Raw genomic sequence first — 22,487 nt, 5'->3', positions numbered from 1 at the left:
CCCTCTCAAGCCCCCTCAGAATAACACAGAATTTGTTACCACAGAATTAGCTACCTCAGAATTTGTTACCACCGGATGTAGTTGAGGCCAAAACATTGCATCTTTTCAAGAAACATTTAGATATGGCACTTGGGGCAAAGGGGATCAAAGGACATGGAGGAAAAGTGGGATTAGGCGAATGAGTTGGATGATCAGACATGATCATAATGAATGGCAAAGCATGCTTGAAAGGTCAAATGGCCTCCTCCTTCTCCTATTTTCTGCTTCTAGAATCTCACATGTTTCAATCAGAAAACCTCTTATATTTCTAAATTACAATGATTTTAGGCCAATTTGCTCAACCATTGCTCATAACACAAACCCCTTCATTTCAGCAATCAACCTAGTGAACCTTCTCTGAGCTGCCTTCCTTAAATAAGGAGACCAAAACTGTACACAGTACTCTGGTGGTCCCACCAATGCCCTGTACAATTGATACAAGACTTGCCTACTTTTCTACTCCACTGTCTCTACAATAAAGGCCAACATCCATTTGCCTTCCTAATTATCTGCTGTACCTGCAAATTAGCTTTTTGTGATTCATATACAAGGACACCTGGAGCTGGATTCTCCGCCCCACCACACCACATTTCTGCCTCGACCCGCCGGCGAGATTCTCCATTATGGTCGGAGATTTCCCATTGTGGGGCAGTCCCACGCCATCGGGAAACCCCCGGGCGCTGGCAAAACGGAGAATCCCGGCGGTGGAGAATCCCACCCCCAGATCCCGCTAGATCTCAGCATGCTGCAGCATCTCTCCAATTAAATAATATTCTGTTTTTCTATTCTTCCTGCCAAAGTGGACAAGCCTCAAATTTTCCCACATTATACTCCATTATACCCCCCCCCCCCCCTTATTTAACCTATTTATCTCACTTTGCAAAATCTTTGTTTTCCTCACAACTTGCTTTCCTTCCTATCTTTGTATTGTAAACAAACTTGGCTACAATGCACTGTTCTTTAGCCCAAGTCAATAAAACAGACTGTAAATAATTAATAACCTAGGATTGACCTGTGTGGCACTCTTCCTGTTTGCCAACCTGAAAATGACCCGTTTATCCCGACTCTCTCTTTCCTGTTAGTTAGCTAATCCTTTATCCATGCTAATATTTTACCCCAAAATACCATGAGATCTTAACCTGCGTAGTATCATTTTATGTGGCACCTTCTCCAATGCCTTTTATAAATCCAAATACACTATTCACAATGACAGATATTAGAGTAACCACACTATAGTTTTCTGCTTCAACACATGGGCAGGGGTGCTGGAGAATCTCAACGGGTCTGGCAACATCTGTGGAGGGAGGGCGGAGCTGGCATTTCAGGTCATCATTGGAACTCTGGTGGGGAATTATATGGACATGTGGCGTTGGCTATGCTCTCTCTCCACCGATACTGTTGGACCTGCTGAGATTTTCCAATATTTTCTGTTTCTGTTTCAGATTCCGCAATAATTTACTTTTATCATAGTTTTTGCTTTCTGTCTCTCTCTCCTTTCTTGAATAGTAGTGATACATTTGTGGTTTTACAATCTGCTAGAATGTTTCTAGAATCTGGGTAGTTAGCAAGGCTAAAAACAATGTATCTGTTATCTCTTTCGCCACTTTTGTTAAGATCCTAGTATTCAAGGCATCAGGTCTGTGGACTTGATTAGCCTTTCATTCCATTACTTCCCAATCACTTTTCCTCTAGTGATAGTGATTATTCTAAGATCCCCCCTCCCATAAAACCATAAGATGTAGATGCAGAAGTAGCCCATTAAGCCCATCGCATCTGCTCCACCATTCAATGAGATCTGATGTGATAATCCTTATTTCCACTTACCCGTCTTAACCCCATAACTCTTGATTTCCTGACTGATAAAAATAAGAACATTGATTTTCTACTATTTTTGGAGTGCTTTGTGACTTCTACTGCCTGCACAAAGTCTCTGTCATTTCCTTGTTCCCCATTCTTAATTCCCCAGTCTCATCTGCTACAAGACGGAATATTTATTTCAGCAACTCTGCTCCTTACTTATAGAATCTCTTATTGTATGTTTTTTATATTTCTTGCTAATTTACTCTCGTATTCTGATATGTACTGGATATACTGAACCCAAACAGGTTAAAGTTTACTGAACATAGACTAGGTAAGGCATACTGAATCAAGATCAGTTATGGTGTATGGCTTCTGTGTTCACAATGATATACCAGATCTCTCTGGTAGATAATTGTCTCTCCATTTGCTGAAGTTGTCCATTTGTTGTTGAGATTTTAGAAGCATTTCACTTCATATATATCTCCTCATTTAGACCTATTTTAATTGATTAAATAGAACAGCATTGAACTCTATATAATGAATTTCTACACTCATGATAAACTGGGAACAGATGGGCAGGATTCTCTGATCTTGAGGCTAGGTGTTGACGCCGTTGGAACGTCGCGCTTCTCGACGGCGTCAACATGGCCCAGGACCAGCAATTCTGGCCCCTACAGGAGGGCAGCATGGTTCACGCCGCTCCAGCTGCTGATCCGGCCATGGAATGGGCTCCGGGGGATGTGCGCATGCGCAGTGGGTCCGGCGCGAAGCCGCGCATGAGCAGTCCCGCCGGCATGATTTCTGCGCATGCCCAGTGTCTCCCTTGTCCGCGCCAGCTTCGACCCAACATGGCGCAGGAGTACAGGCGCTGGCGCGGAAGGAGGCCGGGAGACAGAGAGGCCAGCCCTCCGATCAGTGGGTCCCGATCGCGGGCCAGGCCACATCGGAGGCTCCCCCCGGGGTTGGACCCCCCTCCCCCACAGGCCGCCACCTGACCCTTCAACGCTGAGTTCCTGCCGGCTGAGAGCAGGCGTGGACGGCACTGGTGGGTCTCGGCGTATCCACGACGGCCTCGCGGCCCATCCCGGCCAGAGAATCGGCGGACCGGCCGCGTAGAGAGGTCCGTGACCAGCGCCGCGCCAACCACGCCGGTGCCAATGGCGCCGATTCTCTGCACTGCGTGCCGGCGTCGGGGCGGCGTGGCGTGATTCGTGCCAGTCACGGGGATTCTCCGGCCCGGCCCCGGGCTGAGAGAATCCCGCCCAATATACTTGAAGAAGCCAGAAGGAAAGGCTTGCATATTTATAACGCAAAAGCAAGTGTGTTTTTTACCAACCTTCTCCATCCGAGATAGAATACACTGCTGGTACAAAATGTGACATTTAGCTGTGAAACCTTCAACTGAATATAACTAATTTCAACCAGGCAGAGGCAGCATGTTAGCATAGTGGTTAGCACTGTTGCTTCACAACGCCAAGGACCTGTGTTTGATTCCTGGCTTGGGTCACTGTCTGTGCGGAGTCTGCACGTTCTCCCCGTGTCTGCATGGATTTCCTCTGGGAGCTCCGGTTTCCTTCCACAAGTCCCGAAAGACGTGCTTGTCAGGTGAATTCGACATTTTGAATTCTCCTTCCGTGTACCCGAACAGGCGCCGGAATGTGGCGACTAGGGGCTTTTCACAGTAACCTCATGGCAGTGTTAACGTAAGCCTACTTGTGACACGAATAAAGATTATTATTATAGATTGAAATGACAGGTATCCTCGCAAAATGAATCCATGGCTGTTGGGTTGATAAATTAATGCTTAGTTTATTGCTAGCCCATTAGACTGCCCTTTTAACCTTTTCAACAGCACAAACCTATATATAGGTCAGAACATAATGCCTCTGGGACAGGATGAGACTGTATTTAGTTTGCATCACTATTTTCCTTCTTGCTGCAATCAATACGTTATTATCCGTGTGGCCAGCGTACAGTAGATAAAGATCACTTGATATAAGACTTCATCTAGTCAAATAAAAAGTAAAAACAAACACTGAGTACAGTCAGGTTCCACAGGGAAGGGTTTAGCCATGTGGGAGTCCAATGCAGAGCTGGTAGCTGAATTTCTGTTGGGATTTTGTAACAAAAAACCTAATCAAATGTATTTGCATACTCACAAAACATTCTCCGCTGTGCGCATTGAACTGTGTTCAGCTGTGTAGCTGAGAAATATAGCTTGCAGCATTGACATTTTCTTTTTGCTCATGAATGACAACATTCTGCTTGTTTCCTGCTAGCCTGCTGACTTCATTACAGCCCAGCTTTACAAAAAAAATGGACCCAGATGGGTTTCAAAACACAATTGTAATCAAGCATTCTGAATAATGTGTCCCAGCTGGGGCCACTTTTACTTGGATGCCTTGCCACAATGCAACTAGCAGGCACACAGAAAAAAGCAAGAGTACTTCCTATGATGGGAAATTGGCATGTTACAAGCTGAATTTCTCCGACTCATCACTACACATGGCTGCATCTCAGAACACCAGACACAGAAAGGAACAAAGTTAGGAATTAATTACTTGTGTTTAAGGAATATTATATCACATTCTTAGGGCTTTCGAGAAACATTGATAAATAGTGAATTATGTTTTTCAAAAGCAGATATTTGTTTCATACGCAAGCACAGTAAGGTTCCACAAACAACAGACGAATCATCAAATATTCTGTTTTATTTAGCTAACATTACTCTGTGGTCTTGACACCATTTTCTGTGGTTCTAACCACAAACTCCACTGTTTAACTATTGACTCCATCCTTCGACCCGTGGCTATCGTCTGAGGCTGAATTAGACTGTTAACAAATTTGGCCTCCTATTTGATCTGAGATATGCGACCGACATTTATCCATTCCATCACCATAACCACATTGGTCATCCCGACCCCTGTATCAGCTTTTCTGATGCTCATCCACGCCTTTCTTATTTCTAGACTATACCAATCCAATGCTCTCCTGGCTGGTTTTCCGACTTTGGCCCTCCATATACTTTAGAGTATCCAAACTCGTACGAAGCTGTGTTCACTCAACGCTCCCTGACCTTCATCGCTCACTGCTCCAGAAACACCTCAAATTTTAAAATTCTCATCCTGGTTTTCAAACCTTTCTAGGCCTTGGCCCCCTCCCGAGCTCAAGGATTCAACTTTTCTTTAGTCATTAACCTTCCCCCAGTATAATCAGAAACAAATAGTTCTTATATTTATACATAAATATAAACTTAATTTTACATAGCACTTTTAACATAATGAAGCATCCCAGGATGCTTCACAGGAACTTCTAAAGCAAAGTGAGACTCATGAGGAAATATTAGCTCAGGTGACCAAAAGATGTTCAAAGGTTTTAGTTTCCGAGTGTCTTAAAGGAGGAAAGCGAGTTTCAGAGCCAGAAAGAATTTTAAGATCAAGACGTTGCTCAACTGGGGCCAGTGTAGATCAGTGAGCACAGGGGTAATGGGGAAACGGGACTTGGTGTAAGTTAAACATAGCGTGATTTCAATTAAAGAAATTCTTAATTTGTGCTGTATGAAACAGCAATATACCTGGTGTATATTTTATTAGAAATCTTATATTTTGGCTGTTGATCCCAATCTGACCTTAGTTTAGGATTGAGATATCATAAACATCCTTTATAGAATTTACAGTGCAGAAAGATGCCATTCGGCCCATCGGGTCTGCACCAGCTCTTTGAAAGAGCACCCTACCCAACCGCACACCTCCACCCAATCCCCATAATTCAGTAACCCCATCCAACACTAAGGGCAATTTTGGACACAAAGGGCAATTTAGCATGGCCACTCCACCTAACTTGCACATCTTTGGACTGTGGGAGGAAACCGGAGCATCTGGGGGAAACCCACGCACACACGGGGAGAACGTGCAGACTCCGTACAGACATGACCCAAGCCGGGAATCGATCCTGGGACCCTGGAGCTGTGAAGCAATTGTGCTAATCAATATGCTACTGTGCTGCCCTCATGATGATTTGTAATCCAACAATAATTAGGATAGGAGCTGAGACGCAGTGTGCTCAAAAAGAAAGCGTAACAGCCAGCAGGTGAGGGGAAGGATCATTGCTTTAAAGATTCCTTTCATGTTATTACTACTTCATCTTTTTCAATTTTAATGGTGTCCAGTCGACCCTTGCTCTCCACATGACTCTCTTGTAGTATAGATTCTAACAATTTAGTCTTAATCTCGGGGAAATCTTCACAGGCAAAGAGCGTGGGGTTTGGGCATGCGCTGCAAGTGAATGACCAAAATGTGAATTTTCTTCCCTTTTGTCGGGTTTCACCATTATGGGATTGAGGGAAAATGGGGAACGCTCATGCAGCATTTAATTATTAGAATAGGTAATTAAGTACTGTTTCAACTCTCACTTCTGACTTTAACAGCCTGGGCACCTGTTTCCGGAGTTGTTAGTAGTTTGTCATGGAAACTTCAGCAAGTGGCCAGTGCTTCTTTGGTGACACTGACAGACTGAGAAGCTATTGATCAATTAGACTGAAGAGCTTCAGCCATGGTAGAACCCTCAAGAGTATTGAAAGTCAGAGAGATCTAGGTGTACAGGTCTACAGGTCACTGAAAGGGGCAACACAGGTGGAGAAGGTAGTCAAGAAGGCATACGGCATGCTTGCCTTCATTGGCCGGGGCATTGAGTATAAGAATTGGCAAGTCATGTTGCAGCTGTATAGAACCTTAGTTAGGCCACACTTGGAGTATAGTGTTCAATTCTGGTCGCCACACTACCAGAAGGATGTGGAGGCTTTAGAGAGGGTGCAGAAGAGATTTACCAGAATGTTGCCTGGTATGGAGGGCATTAGCTATGAGGAGCGGTTGAATAAACTCGGTTTGTTCTCACTGGAATGACGGAGGTTGAGGGGCGACCTGATAGAGGTCTACAAAATTATGAGGGGCATAGACAGAGTGGATAGTCAGAGGCTTTTCCCCAGGGTAGAGGGGTCAATTACTAGGGGGCATAGGTTTAAGGTGCGAGGGGCAAGGTTTAGAGTAGATGTACGAGGCAAGTTTTTTACGCAGAGGGTAGTGGGTGCCTGGAACTCGCTACTGGAGGAGATGGTGGAAGCAGGGACGATAGTGACATTTAAGGGGTATCTTGACAAATACATGAAACGGATGGGAATAGAGGGATACGGACCCAGGAAGTGTAGAAGATTGTAGTTTAGACGGGCAGCATGGTCGGCATGGGCTTGGAGGGCTGAAGGGCCTGTTCCTGTGCTGTACTTTTCTTTGTTCTTTGTTCTTTGTAGATGAGAAGCTGCTGCTCACAACACTCCTTCAGAGAAAGTACCTGCAGTGCTTTACAGGTGGCTGCCAATTTGTTGGCAGTCACTTCACTTGTCTTACATGTCACTCTCCTCCAACTGCGCTTTTCTACTATCAGCTTTCACCACAGAATGGGATTAGTTTAATGTGGCGCTACATTGCTTCTCTGATGAGAGAAAGATAAGAAGCAACAGCAACACCAGCACCAAAAGCAGCTGCCTTCTCTTCAGCCAAATGCTTCTCCACTTGGAAGAGGGATGCACACACAGATCAAGCTAGAAGAAGGTCATATCCAGAATCCTAGGTTTTCAAGGCAGGTTTCTGCTAATATCCAATCCCTCTAGAACAATACTTCCTTCCTAATGGGCCATGTGGACATGCATTGCCAGAAGTGACCAAGGTGCCTATCAACAGAGGGCTACTCCTCAGATCCCTGACTCTCCAAAGTCATGCGCTCTCTCGTAAGGAGGAATTTATAACCGGAAATAATGGCTTGTGTTGTCAACAGGCAAGGACATGTGGAGAATGATTGTGAGGCAATGGTGCGAGCAGAAATTGGGATGATGGTAAATATGAGTGCTGGTTACTCAGATGTGGACTGAGGTACCTGGAACGATAGGAATGAGTGCAGCCTCACGATGTGATGCTCTGAGGAGTGCTGTTTTGGAGAATTCTGGGAAAGTCAGGTTGTAGGCCTTGCAATTTCACCCATCTTTCCTCCCCTCTTGAGGTCCTGGCTCCTCTTGGTGCATTATTCTCCAGTTTGGAAGGTCTCTCATCCTGCAGCAGGGCCTCCAACTAAGAGTGGGACACCCAGAGGCAGCCTTCCCAGCTTTCTTCTCCATTCCTGTGGTTCCTATGACCTCACCAACCCATGTGACTTTTAGCCATTCTAACCCAAGCCGGGATCCCTTTCATTAAATTTGACAGACCCAGCGTTTCATTCTTCCATTTTTCCTGATTGGTTGGGGAACCTGAAGAAAGGATGCTAATGCCATAGCTCAGCCAAAGAGCAGTAAAGTCAATGCTAAAGCAAATGAGCTCCTGACCCAGCAGTGAGTTCTCTGTTTTAACAGGGGCTAAATTCAGAAAATTCCAACTATAATGTCAAGAGAGTAGTTCTACAAATGAGATCATTTTAACCCACAAAAACAGGCATGTTGGAATTTGTAAGAAGTTAACATTTTTAAAATTTCAAACATGACGCCGATTTGCAACCCACTCAATCCATGAGCAGTGTTTGGATGGGTGACCGATGAGGTGATGGTCTGATCTCAGGGAAGGAGGTGTGCTTGTGGGAAGTATTCCTGATTCTCCTGGCCCACAAGCTGTGTAGTAAAAGTACTTGGCTTTTCCCTGAAGCTGTCCGTCTCTCACTTCAGCTGTTGGCTTTCCTTTGACCTGTGAAACAGCCAGCTAGCCAGGGTTTGACAAGTAAAGTAGGTTAAATGTGAGGTTCCCTTTTATTATTGTCAGGTTGCATTTAGTTTACTATAGGGTTTTGTCATTAAGAAGTATTTGTGATCGTCCTGGCCCACAAGCAGTCCTTCCCAAATTAATGATTGGACTTTCCCCAGTATTGAGGATTGAACCCCCTCCAACATGATTATATTCTTCTGCATAGCTCCCACCATCACCCCTATGCACTCGCTAGCAGTGGCGGACTGCAACCTGCTCCAGGCCCCTTCCTGTCTGACTGAAGGCCAACCCCGCCAACCAAGCAGACTTCCGGAGAGGATCTTTTTAAAAATAAAAACACATACCTCCGCAGTATGTGGGGAAATTCAATTTTGTGTTTCCTGACTGATATGCCTGACATAGTCATACTCACAGAATCATACCTTACAGACAATGTCCTGGACTCCGCTATCTCTATTCCTGGGTATCTTCTATATCACTGGCAGAACAGACCCAGCAGATGTGGTGGCAGAGTGGTATACAGTCAGGAGGGAGTTGCCCTAGAAGTCCTCAACATCAACTCTGGACACCATGAAGTCCCATGGCATCAGGTTAAACATGGGCAAGGAAACCTCCTGCTGATTACGACGTACAGGCCACCATCAGCTGATGAATCAGTACTTCTCCATTTGGAGGAAGCACTGAGGGTGGCAAGGGTGCAGAATATGCTCTGGTAGGGGCTGGGGGGTGGGGGGTGGACTTCAATGTCCATCAACATGAGAGGCTCGGTCGTACCATGACAGACCAAGCTGGCAAGGTCCTAAAGGGCATGGCTGCTAGACTGGGACAGCAACAGGTGGTGAGGGAATGAACAAGAGGGAAAAATATATTTGACCTTATCCTCACCAAGGACCCTTTCTTCCTTACACTTTCTCCCCTTTGCTTCCCCCTTCCCCTCCCTCCCACATCCCTATCTGTCACAGTTTACCCATTGATGTTAGTTTCTCTGCTGTTTGGCCTTTCACATATTTTGCTCTCTCTGGGGACTGCCATTAGCACTCTTTCCCCATGGTTTCTGTGGCTATTAGCACCCCATTTCTCTGGGTTTCTGTGGCTATGACTCATCTTTCATTCTCACTCCACAGTATAAATATTTCCCACTTTCTCTGTCTCTTAGCTTTGACAAAGTGTCATTGGACTTGAAACGTTAGCTCTTTTCTCTCCCTACAGATGCTGCCAGACCTGATGAGATTTTCCAGCATTTTCTCTTTGGTTTCAGATTCCAGCATCCGCAATAATTTGCTTTTACACCAAAAAATGAGGTGTCAACCTGGTGAAGCTACAACACAGGACTAATTGTGTGCCAAACACAAGGGGAGGCAGTGGAATAATGGTATTGTCACTTGACTAGTAAACAAGAGTAAAGCTCTAGGCAACCCAAGTTCTAATCCCGCCACTGCAAATGGTGAGATTTGAATTCTGTAAAAATCTGATGACCGTGAAACCATTGTCGATTGTCGTTAAAACCCATCTGGTTCACTAATGTCCTTTAGGGAAGGAAATCTGCCATTCTTACCTGGTCTGGTCGATCGTGACTCTAGACCCACAGCAATGTGGCTAATTCTTAACTGACCCCTCAAGGGCAACTAGGGATGGGCTGTCACAGCTTATGAAGCCCACGTCTCACAAGCAAATAAAGAAGAAGAAACAGCATAAGCAGCAAGTAATAGACAGAGCTAAGCAATTCCATAACAAACGCATCAGATTCAAACTCTGCAATCCTGCCACATCCAGCCCGGAATGGTGGTGGACAATTAAACAGCTCACTGGAGGAGGAGGCTCCACAAATAACCTCATCCTCAATGATGGAGGAGCCCAGCACATATGTGCAAAAGTCAAGCCTGAGGTATTCGCAACAATCATCTCGGTCTCCACTGGAGGTTCCCAGCATCACAGGTGCCTCTTCAACGAAAATGATTCACTGCACATGTTATCGAGAAACCGCTGAAGGCACTGATACTGCAAAGGCCCTGACAATATTCCGGCAATAATACGCTCCAGAACTTGCCGCACCCCTAGCCAAGCTGTTCCAGTACAGCTACAACACTGCCATCTACCCGGCAATGTGGAAAATTGCCCAGGTGTCCCCTGTACACAAGAAACAGGACAAATCCAATCCAGCCAATTACCACCCTATCAGTTTATTCTCCATGTTCAGCAAAGAGATGGAAGGAGTCATCAACAGTGCTATCAAGCAACACTTACACAGCAAAAAACCTGCTCACGGACACTCAGTTTGGGTTTCGCTAGGGTCACTCAGCTCCTGACCTTGGTTCAAACATGGATAAAAGAGCTGAGTGCCAGAGGTGAGGTGAGAGTGACTGCCCTTTACATCAAGGCAACATTTGACCGAGTATGGCATCAAGGAGCCCTAGCTAAGCTGGAGTTAATGGGAATCAGAGGGAAAACTCTCCGCTGGTTGGAGTCATACCTGGCACAAAGGAAGATGGTTGTGGTGGTTGGAGGTCAATCATCTCAGCTCCAGGACACCACGGCAGAAGTTCCTCAGGGTAGTGTCCTTGTCCAAAAATCTTCAGCTGCTTCATCAAAGACCTCCCTTCCATAAAAAGGTCATAAGTGGGGATGGTTGCAGATGGCTACCTGCTGACCCCTCAAAGCCAGTGTATAAGGCACAAGTCAGGAGTGTAATGGAATACTCTCCACTTGCCTTGATGAGTGCAGCTCCAACAACACTCAAGAAGCTCAACACCATCCAGGACAAAGCAGCCTGTTTGATTACTCCCCCTCACACAAATATTTTAACCCTCCACCACCAACGAACATTGGTAGCCATGTGTACCATCTACAAGAAGAACTGCAGTAACTCACCAAGGTTCCTTAGACCCCAGCACCTTCCAAATCCACAACCATCTAGAAGCACAAGAGCAGCAGATACCTGGGAACCCCATCACCTGGGGGTTCCCCTCCAAGTTACTCATCATCCTGACTTGGAAATATATCGCCATTCTTGTAGGAGTGGTTTCAAGACCTGTGTATTGAGTCAGCTTCCACATGGGGTTATTCCCTATGGCTCAACTCAGTGCAGAGAGGAAAGAAACACAACAACAACCTGGACAAGATGACTATTTAATCAAGCTTGTTACATAAACACGGAGAACAGACTTGATAGCTGCCAAGATCTGTTCTGCTGAACAAAGACCAGAACACAGTACTTATACAACGTTCAAAAATCAATAGCCCACCCCAGTTGGATGTGATCCAAACACTGAAGCTGCTACATTTAAACTATCCAATACAATTGCAAGCAGCGCATGATTGATCCTCATCCTGACAGCTATGCTTACTAGTAATTTGCTGTGCATTCAATGCCTGTGAAAAGCAGGACAGCAAAACCAGCTTCCTGCATTTGTTTCACAAAGACAAGATATCAGAAGTGATGTCATAGAACATAGAATATAGAACATAGAACATACAGTGCAGAAGGAGGCTATTCGGCCCATTGAGTCTGCACCGACCCACTTATGCCCTCACTTCCACCCTATCCCCGTAACACAAGAACCCCTCCTAACCTTTTTGGTAACTAAGGGCAATTTATCATGGCCAATCCATCTAACCTGCACGTCTTTGGACTGTGGGAGGAAACTGGAGCACCCGGAGGAAACCCTCGCAGACACGGGGAGAACATGCAGACTCCGCACAGCCAGTGACCCAGCGGGGAATCGAACCTGGGACCCTGGCGCTGTGAAGCCACAGTGCTATCCACTTGTGCTACTGTGCTTGTCCTTCCGGACAAGTTAGCTATCCTAAATCCCATTCGATTACCTATTACTGCTATGTCCTAAAAATACATGTTTCATGGTTAATAATGATTATTCAGTCCGATAATTCATCTCTACCCTTAATAAAGTAACTTATGTAAAACTACTCCAGTGGCATGCTAACTATTCCGTTTTAAGAGGTATCATCGCTGAACCCCCCCTAGGAGGTATCAACGCTGAATCCCCCTTCAATTCCTTCTCTGTCGCTGGGGCAACATCCTGGAACTCCCTCCCTAACAGCACAGTGGGAGAACCTACACCTCAAGGACTGCAAGGATTCAAGAAGGTAACTCACCACCGCCTTCTGAAGGGCAACTAAGGATGGGAATTAAATGTTGGCCTAAACAGCAACGCCCACATCCTGTAAATGAGTTTTTAAAAAAATGCCTCTCAACATCATTTACGGAAAACTGTCCCTGTCATTATTGAGACCAAAATTTTAATTCATAACATCATTTAACTAGATAACAGTTCATTAGTTTCATTGTACCAGGTGTGAGAAAATAATGAACAAAATGAACAGAGTAAGTATAAGCTTCATTGGTGTTAGATGCCTTATTTTAGGGGAAAGTAAATTAAGATTTTCCAAATTTCAAGGCTAAATACAGAAAAAAAAATTACATCTCAATTATTATGACCCCCTGGACTAATGTGCTCCAACCCCACTTGACCAGGAGTTTCAACACAATTGAAATTAATAAATCATTCTTAGAAAAATACCCAAAGTCTTTGGTCCTTAGCTGCCCAATAATTACAGTCACCTGGTTTGTAAATTTAAACACAATTACTAACAAGAACTATAATGAAACTATTATCTAATTCCCCCACTCTCTACACATATACATAAGTCAAACAAACTCAGAGGGGAAGACGGGGTAAAAATAATAAGTAAAAGGATAAAAGTCTTTGTTTCAGATGATTGGGTTCAAGCACATTTTTCTTTAAACTAGGCTTTCAGGTTGAGGTCTCTGTTTTCTCTGAAGATTCATTCATTCAGGTTCTCTGTCGGCTCTGAAATATAGCAGGCTCATCGCATTTCTGGAGAGAGAGAGAGAGAGAGAGAGGCACTTACACAATACAAAAGTTATAGAACAAAAAATCATGGCTTCAGTAACAATTGAGCATTCAGCATGTAATTTTAGGAACAACAGAGCAGAGTACATTTTCTGGCATTCTCCCCTGCCACCAGGCATAAAGAACTATTAAAACATAACATCCCACGCTCATTATAAAACTCCCCATTAAAACATTATGCCTGCTGGACGTCAACTGAACTTTGGCTCTCAATTTTTCATGTTGTATTTTATGCTCCAGAATGCAGTCTTTGCTGAAGCACACAACTGATTATAATATGCAAAATGTAGGACTCTGAGGACCCTGCTATAATCAAGGTGGAGTGTACAGAAATGTCATCCGTATAGAAATATCATCTGTGGTATTTACATTTGCCCACACTTTTGCGGTGTTAACATTATTCTCTGAGCCACTACACTAATATATGGCAATTTGTCTATTTGCCATCTCGGGAAAATTACACTTAAAGGGGCAGACACACCAATTGATGGCAAAAGTTTAAGTATAGCCATTTAAAAAACTCATAACATAAATAGTTAAATGATTACTTTGACTGAATCAGGAAAGTAACGAAGCATTTTCTTCTTTTACAAAACATTTTTGAAAACCACATTGTTAAACAACATTTGAATTGATTAAGTAGAAGCACATGATTATACAAGAGTTTATACAAGAGTCACATCCATTCAGTATTAGAGGTAAACCGAAAATGAACAAACGACTTGAGCAGACAGACTTCTTTCAAAGCATTGCCTTTTCCCATATTCACCATTAATTGAACTGTTCAAAAAAATGACACAGAGCTGATTTTGAAGCATAGATTCCTTTGTGTGAAGAAATGAAAAGATGCTGCAAACCCATCAACATTATTTTGCACATGGAAGTCGTTAACAGTAAATTGCCATAATTTAAATATTTAATTTAAGTAAGTCCTACCACTTTGAAGTGAAAAATGAAACCTATTATCGCTTGCTGGAGTCTGCTAAGCTTATAAAAGCAGGTTTCAATTAAAGTCTTTTAGCAGTCAACAAAATTAAAAGCTTTATACGTCCACAGGTTCCAGCCTCTGGACAAAAATATGTACTTCTCTGAAATCCCAGTATCTCAATACATAATTTACATTCTATTGATTAATTAGATTTGGATATAGATAATTTATTATACACCATTTCCTAAAGTGTTTTGAAAACACTCTAAATTAAGTTCAGTTGGCAGTTTGGCTGCAAGCATCACCAGGCTATAATGTGCACTCGGACAAAATGCTATATTGTCTACTATTTTAACCAATTCAACTAAATCAAACAAACTAAGGGAAAAATCAAAAGATGAACCCCTTAAATGGGTACTGCATCAAACAGAAGCAAATGGAAAAGGAGACTGAAAACATTAAATCAAAATGTGATTAAAGGGGTCAAAGACAACACCTCTGGAAGTGTAGTGCTCCATCAGTACTGCAAATCTAGCTTGTTTTTATGCTGAACACTCGGGAATAGGACTTGAACCCAAGACCTTCTAACTCTGAGGTGAGAGGGCTACCTTGAGCTACAACTGACGCTGTATTTTATGTTGTCACATTGGACTTCAAGATGAGTAGAGCATCTTAATCTTGAAATATTTGTTTAGAATATTAAACTTCTAACAGTCAGTATGTATGTTTAGAATTCTAAAATTAGGCCCTTGTCTACGAGATCAAATTGGAACCAAAGTCAATGTTGAGAACTAAAATTTCCTTTAAAATTTCTTCGGGCTCATTTGTTTTTTATTGATACAATAAATCACACAATATTATTCTGAAAGGGGACAGATAACTTCATATTATATAAGTATCAGGCACATTTCTAGGCAAATGTTGGATATGTCAGCAGCATGTTGAGAGGTGTTGTGGTAACAAATAATAAAAACAAGAAGCAGTCCATGTCAAAATGCAGCAAGCCTTGGACAATATCCAGGCTTGTGTTGACAAGTGGCAAATAACATTCGTGCCACATAAGTGGCAGACAATGACCATCTCCAACAAGAGAAAATCTTACCATTGCCCTTTGACATTCAATGCATTACCATCGCTGGGTTCCTCACTATCAACATCCCAGGGGTTGCCCTGGACCAGAAACTCATCTGGACTAGTCATATAAATACTGTGGCTACAAGATCAGGTCAGAAGCTAAGAATCCTGTGGTGAGTAACTCACCTCTTGACTTCCCAAAGTCTGTCCATCATCTACAAGGCAGAAGTGTGATGAAACACTCTCCCCATACCTGGATGAGTGCAACTCCAACAACACTCAAGAAGCTTGACACATGCAGGACAAAGAAGCCCACTTGATTGCTACCCCATCCACAAATATTCACTCCCTCCACCACCGACACACAGTAACAGCAGTGTGCACAAGATGCATTGCATGAACTCACCAAGGCTCCTTAGGCAGCATCTTCCAAACCCATAAACACTACCTTCTAGAAGGTCAAGAGCAGCAGATGCCTGGGAACCCTATGGCCTGGAGGTTCCTCTCCAAGTCACTCACCACCCTGACTTGGAAACATATCTCCGTTCCTTCACTGTCACTATGTTAGAATCCTGGAATTCCCTCACTAACAGGTCTGTGGATGTACGTACACTACATGGACTGCAGCGGTTAAAGAAGGCAGCTCACCACCACCTTCTCAAGGGCAACTGGGAATGGGAAATAAATGCTGGCCTAGCCAGTGAAACCCACATCCCTTGAATGAATCGGAAAAAAATGCCAGCCCAGTTCATAGATGTTCGAAGCAGCTACACATTACTGCATTCTTTCTATGGTTTCGCACTGACAATATATGTAGAAAGTTATTCAGGAGGAAATAAAACTTTAAAACTGTGCAAGTAGGAAACTGTCACCAAAATCATTTGTCGAATATTGTTGAATTTAAGGGGTTGGTTTAGCACAGGGCTAAAGAGCTGGCTTTGAAAGCAGACCAAGGCAGGCCAGCAGCACGGTTCAATTCCCGTACCAGCCTCCCCGAACAGGCGCCGGAATGTGGCGACTAGGGGATTTTCGCAATAACTTCATTTGATGCCTACTTGCGACAATAAGCGATCTTCATTTTCATTTTATGCTGTTTCAAAAGAATTGCAGGTAACAAATGTTTTGTCTCAAAATATTGACTCCAACATACAAACATGCAGCAACAAATGAAAAGAACGCCCATCTTTTATGAAAAGGAACAAAGCAGATGTAAGCAAGGATATTCATTTATGAAATCTGTGTTACAGTAATCTTCAGAAATCCATACAAGCATTGGAAGCAAGTCTCAGGATGTAACTGTAATTTAATAACAGATTACTGAGCTTGCTGTTTATATTAATAAACAGCTGCAGAAAACATTAGAACTCCTGAGGGTCAGATTCTCATTAAAAAAGACAATTCATGGGTGGGATTCTCCGCAATCGGCGCAATGTCCGCCGACCGGTGCCAAAAACGGCGCGAATCAGTCCGGCATCGAGCCGCCCCGAAGGTGCGGAATTCTCTGCATCTTGAGGGGCAAAGCCCTCACCTTGAGGGGCTAGGCCCGCGCCGGAGTGATTTCCGCCCCGCCGGCTGGCGGGAAAGGCCTTTGGCGCCCCGCCAGCTGGCACGGAAATTACTTTGCCGTGCGACGCATGCGCAGGAGCGTCAGCAGCCACTCACGGCATCCCCGCGCATGCGCAGTGGAGGGGGTCTCTTCCGCCGCTGCCATAATGAAGACCATGGCGAAGGCGGAAGGAAAAGAGTGCCCCCACGGCACAGGCCTGCCCGCGGATTGGTGGGCACCGATCGTGGGCCAGGCCACCGTGGGGGCACCCCCCGGGGGCAGATCGCCCCGCGCCCCCCCCCAGGCTCGCCCGCGCCGCCTTGTCCCGCCGTTCGAAAGGTGGTTCAATCCATGCCGGCTGCCGTGGGTTGACAGCAGCAGGACTTCGGCCCATCGCGGACCGGAGAATCGCCGGGAGTGGGCCCGCCGACCGGCGCCGCGCGATTCCCGCCCCCGCCGAATCTCCGGTGGCGGAGAATTCGGGACACGGCGGGGGCGGGATTCACGCCGGCCCCCGGCGATTCTCCGACCCAGTGGGGGGTCGGAGAATCGTGCCCCATGTCTCTATCCCACACTATAAAATTAAAGTCTAACAAAAAAAACTAAGATTAGTTACAAGGATAAAACCTTTGCACTTATCAAGAAATGAACATGATAAGTGGAGTAAATGAAGCATGCCATGAAAAGATGGGATAAAGAAGATTAGGCAGCTGTGTACCTGGCACTGTCACTCGTGTTGGAGTATAAAGGGGGAACATAGCTGGCCTCACATGTTTTTGGATGATATATTGTGTTATGAACAACCTAAGGGAGGGCTAGACAACCTAGGAATTTCTTGCACAGGCCATTATTTTTCCTACTTCATTTCAGAAACTGAATGTATAAATAACAAAAGCACTTTACAAACCAATTATTGTTCATGTGATTGAATTTAACTTCTCATTTAATACCTCCCTTGTCTGCAACAATTTTGGGGGGGATGGAGAAAATACAACTGAGATGCAAAAGCAAGGGTATACTGAGAGATGTTAACTGTAGAAGTGCTGGATTTGCAAAGACAAGCAGACAATGTTTTATTCACCAACGGAGCAGCTACTCCATACTTGTGCTCTGCCCGTGCTCCAGGGAGAACTCACACACTCCCGCCACGTGATCCTTTTAATAGCCGCATCCTCATGTCATCATGTGACCACTCATTCCACAATAACAAATACAATGTTCACAAAATATCCATAGAATCCATCGTGCTGAAGGAGGCCACCCAGCCCATCGAATTTGCACCAACCCTCATAAAGAGCACTCTACCTGTGCCCCCCCCCCCCACCCATCCACGCAATCTTGTGCATTAATTATCGTCAATGCACCTAACCTGCACATTTGCCGACTGTGGGAGGAAACCAAAGCACCCAGAAGAACCCCACACAGGCACGAGGAGAGCATTAAACTCTACACAGTCACCCAAGGCCAGAATCGAACACAGGTCCCTGGCGCTGTGAGGCAGTAGCGCTAACCACTGTACCATTGTGTAAATGTTAAAACAAAAACATGCTGGAAATACACAAAAGTTGGCATCTAAAAGAGAAAGAATGGTTGATGTTGGTGGAATCCTGCATTAGAACTGCTATTGTTTGTAGAGGAAAGAGTTTCATGAGCTTCATAACAAAAGTTGAATTCACAATTTAAGTTTGCTCCCAAGAAAATATTTATGAAAATTCTGGGGATAACTTTTAGTTTAAGCATGGATAGAAAATTGAAGCTTGCCGATCAGCTGTCCTTTATGGAACACGCTCAAATTTCCTTTCCAGTGAAAGGAAAATTGGGCCATGTACAGAACAGATGACCAATCCATAGCCATTGGTTTTCTGCCTGTGGTAAATATGAAAGTTCTTCGGGACCAGTTCTCTGTGTATATGGAGTCTATGGGGTGGGAACTGAAGCGGACCAGCTTTAGGGCAGCACGGTAGCATTGTAGATAGCACAATTGCTTCACAGCTCCAGGGTCCCAGGTTCGATTCCGGCTTGGGTCACTGTCTGTGCGGAGTCTGCACATCCTCCCCGTGTGTGCGTGGGTTTCCTCCGGGTGCTCCGGTTTCCTCCCACAGTCCAAAGATGTGCAGGTTAGGTGGATTGGCTATGATAAATTGCCCTTAGTGTCCAAAATTGCCCTTAGTATTGGGTGGGGTTACTGGGTTATGGGGATAGGGTGGAGGTGTTGACCTTGGGTAGGGTGCTCTTTCCAAGAGCCGGTGCAGACTCGATGGGCCGAATGGCCTCCTTCTGCACTGTAAATTCTATGATAATCTATGAGCAGTCCACATCACTAAGGCTGCTGATTGGCTGAAGGAAGAAATCTTTTGAGTGTGCCAAAGCCTTCCACGGCATTAGAAGAATGCGAGGTGTCACCGTAGTGCCTGAGGCTTGACAGCCATGGTAGTGCTGCCCCTCTCTTCATCCATGTCCACCTTGATGTAATGTTGAAGGCTTTGAGGCAAAGGAGGGAGGTACTCTTCCCAGACAATGGCCGAAAGAGGCCAACAACTGAAAATACTGAAGCCTTGATTCTGATCGCTGTTGTGATAGAGGTGGCCACAACTCTGCGGCAGAGGTGTGACCAGAAGTACATGTATTCAGTATTGCAAATATTGCAAAAGGTTCAATGATCTCCTCAATTTGCCATCCCTAACCCTCCAAACAGGTCTCAGGACTTGCAGTCTCCATCAGACACGGCTGAGGAGTGCATGCTACTCTTTCTAATAATAATAATCTTTTACAAGTATGAAGTTACTGTGAGAAGCCCCTAGTCGCCACATTCCTGCACCTGTTCGGATAAGCTGGGACAGGAATTGAAGCCGTGCTGCTGGCCTTGCTCTGCATCACAAAACAGCAGTCTGAGCCCACTGAGCTAAACCAGCCCACTATGGGAGGGGTATGATCCCAAGACACTTACTGACTCCTCAGAATGGCTCTGAATAATAGTGATGCTATGGATCTGTCATCACTGAGACAAGCAGATCCTAATATATAGGGGAGAGTAATAGGGCTTTATCTCACTCTATTTTGTTCTTGCAGGAGAAACAGGCACATAGGTTGGAAACTAATGCCCTCCCTTTTAGCGACTTTTGTGGCAGGGGAAATTTAATCAGAGGAGATAATGGTGCACATGGATTCCACCTGTGTCATGCCACTACCGTGACTAAGTCTGTTGCAAGAAGACTCATGGAAGGCCTTTCCTGCCTCATCACCAGTTGAGGTCTTTGAGCAGGCAATGAATGCACTAACATCCACAGAATGCATGGAACATTGTGAAGCATGGACTATATAGTTACACTAATGGTGCAAAGATTGTTGGAGGGGATTCCAGCTGCAACCCAGCTGATGTAATCCACCAGGCATCTAGAGCACCCAGCAAAGGCTGAGGATGGCAGAGGGGAAGATGAGAGTGCCAACCCCTTTGGGTGCCCTCATCATCCTCAGCCTCCTTGGTCTCTCTCTCTGAAGGACATCTGCGCAATACAGCCAAGTGAAAGAGGCTTACCCTGCAATGCTGCACGTGTAACAACCTCTGGAAATGCCCACTGGCACCCCTACGATAAGGATGACATGACATCTACAAAACGAGTTGAGTGAGCAGGCTGCCTCTAATTTTTAACAGCGCCACAGGAAAGCACAATAGAATTGACCAAATGTGGATTCAAATGTGCCATGTGGAGCACTAAAGTGGGCCACTGGCTCTGTTCCGACTCTGTGTACTCTTTCCCTCCTATATAAATGGTAACACTGCTAATAATATACCAACGGGCGATTACTGTATGTGCAGAGTGGAACGCATTGACGCCACTATCGAGGCACCAGAAAATTACGATTTGGCATGAACCCGGTGTTCCCTGTGGTTTCGGAGTCAAAACCGATTCTCCGTCCAATCGCCTTTTCCTATTTCGACATCGGCCAACAAAGAATCCCGTCCGTCTCTGTAATGTCAATTAGATCTAAATAATTTATGACCTCTGCCAATTAAGGTGGGCGGAGGTAATGTTTTCACCCCACATTAGTCTATGTGACTATAAACAATCATGAAAACTGATGGATGGATTTCAACAAAACTTGGTACACAGATATGATATGGCTCAACGAAGAGCTGAGTAGCTTTGATGAAGATATGGATCTGGACCTTGGAATTTTTTACAGGATCCGTTACATTGGGAGATAATCACAAACTGACTTTTTTTTTAGAATGTTGTGTGATATTGGCTTGGGTGGGACGCATGGTCGGCATCACCTCCTGCTCCTACACGCGGCTGGACTCCTCCAACTGCACCTGTAGGTGTTGGATGTTCGCCAACAACCCTTCATGTAATCATAGATACATAGAAGATAGGAGCAGGAAGAGGCCTTTTGTCCCTTCGAGCCTGCTCCGCCATTCATCATGATCATGGCTGATCATCCAACTCAATAGCCTAACCCTGCTTTCTCCCCATAGCCTTTGATCCCATTCTCCCCAAGTGCTATATCCAGCCGCCTCTTGAATATATTCAAAGTTTTAGCATCAACTACTTCCTGTGGTAATGAATTCCACAGGCTCACCACTCTTTGTGTGAAGAAATGACTCCTTATTTCTGTCCGAAATGGTTCACCCTGAATCCTCAGGCTGTGACCCCTGGTTCTGGGCACACCCACCATCGGGAACATCTTCCCTGCATCTACCCTGTCTAGTCCTGTTAGAATTTTATAAGTCTCTATGAGATCCCCCCTCATTCTTCTGAACTCCAGTGAGACCAATCCCAACCTACTCAATCTCTCCTCATATGACAGTCCTTCATATAATCACTGGCTCTGTGACTGCATCTACACAATCAATGGGACTGTCCGTTCCAGAAACCCGAAAACTGTCTAGATGGTAGCTAGTCCCTGGGGTGGCCCGCCCCGACCATCCGCCTGCCATATTGGAGCATGTGTGTGGTGCGCATCAGATAGTGTCCCAGGAGCCTCTTCACTAAAGTACCCAACCAAGGTGAGTGTCTCTGGGATGGGGGAGGGTATTGGAGGCAGCTGTGATGGAAAATCAGTGTCATCCCATGACCCGAGCTCCGGGGACTCCTGGGATGCGGGTCGAGGGCTCCCATCCATGTCGGTGTCATCCTCGTTGCTGCCCAGCACCTGGGGTTCTGGTTGTGGCTGGGGCGGGGGCACCAGAAGGGCCTCCGCATCACCAGCAGCTCCTGCAAGACACAAGACAAGATGCATGATTGCATTGCGGGCCGGGCGGGAGTGGGGGTATGTTGGGGAAGGGGAGGGGGGTGTAGGGGTGGTGGTGGATTGGGGGTGTGGGGGTGAGGGTGCTGTGGGGTGATGCTGGAGAGGGGTTGACACATATGCCATGCAGTATCGCAACTCAGTCGTGTCTCACTTCCTCGCCCGATGCCAACTTCCACCCCGGCGGTTGCCCTTTCTTCTGGACCGCTGACCATGTCCAG

Source organism: Scyliorhinus torazame, chromosome 9, assembly GCF_047496885.1.
Source record: "Scyliorhinus torazame isolate Kashiwa2021f chromosome 9, sScyTor2.1, whole genome shotgun sequence".
In the NCBI taxonomy this organism is placed as follows: Eukaryota; Metazoa; Chordata; class Chondrichthyes; order Carcharhiniformes; family Scyliorhinidae; genus Scyliorhinus; species Scyliorhinus torazame.
This window is presented reverse-complemented; position numbering follows the sequence as displayed.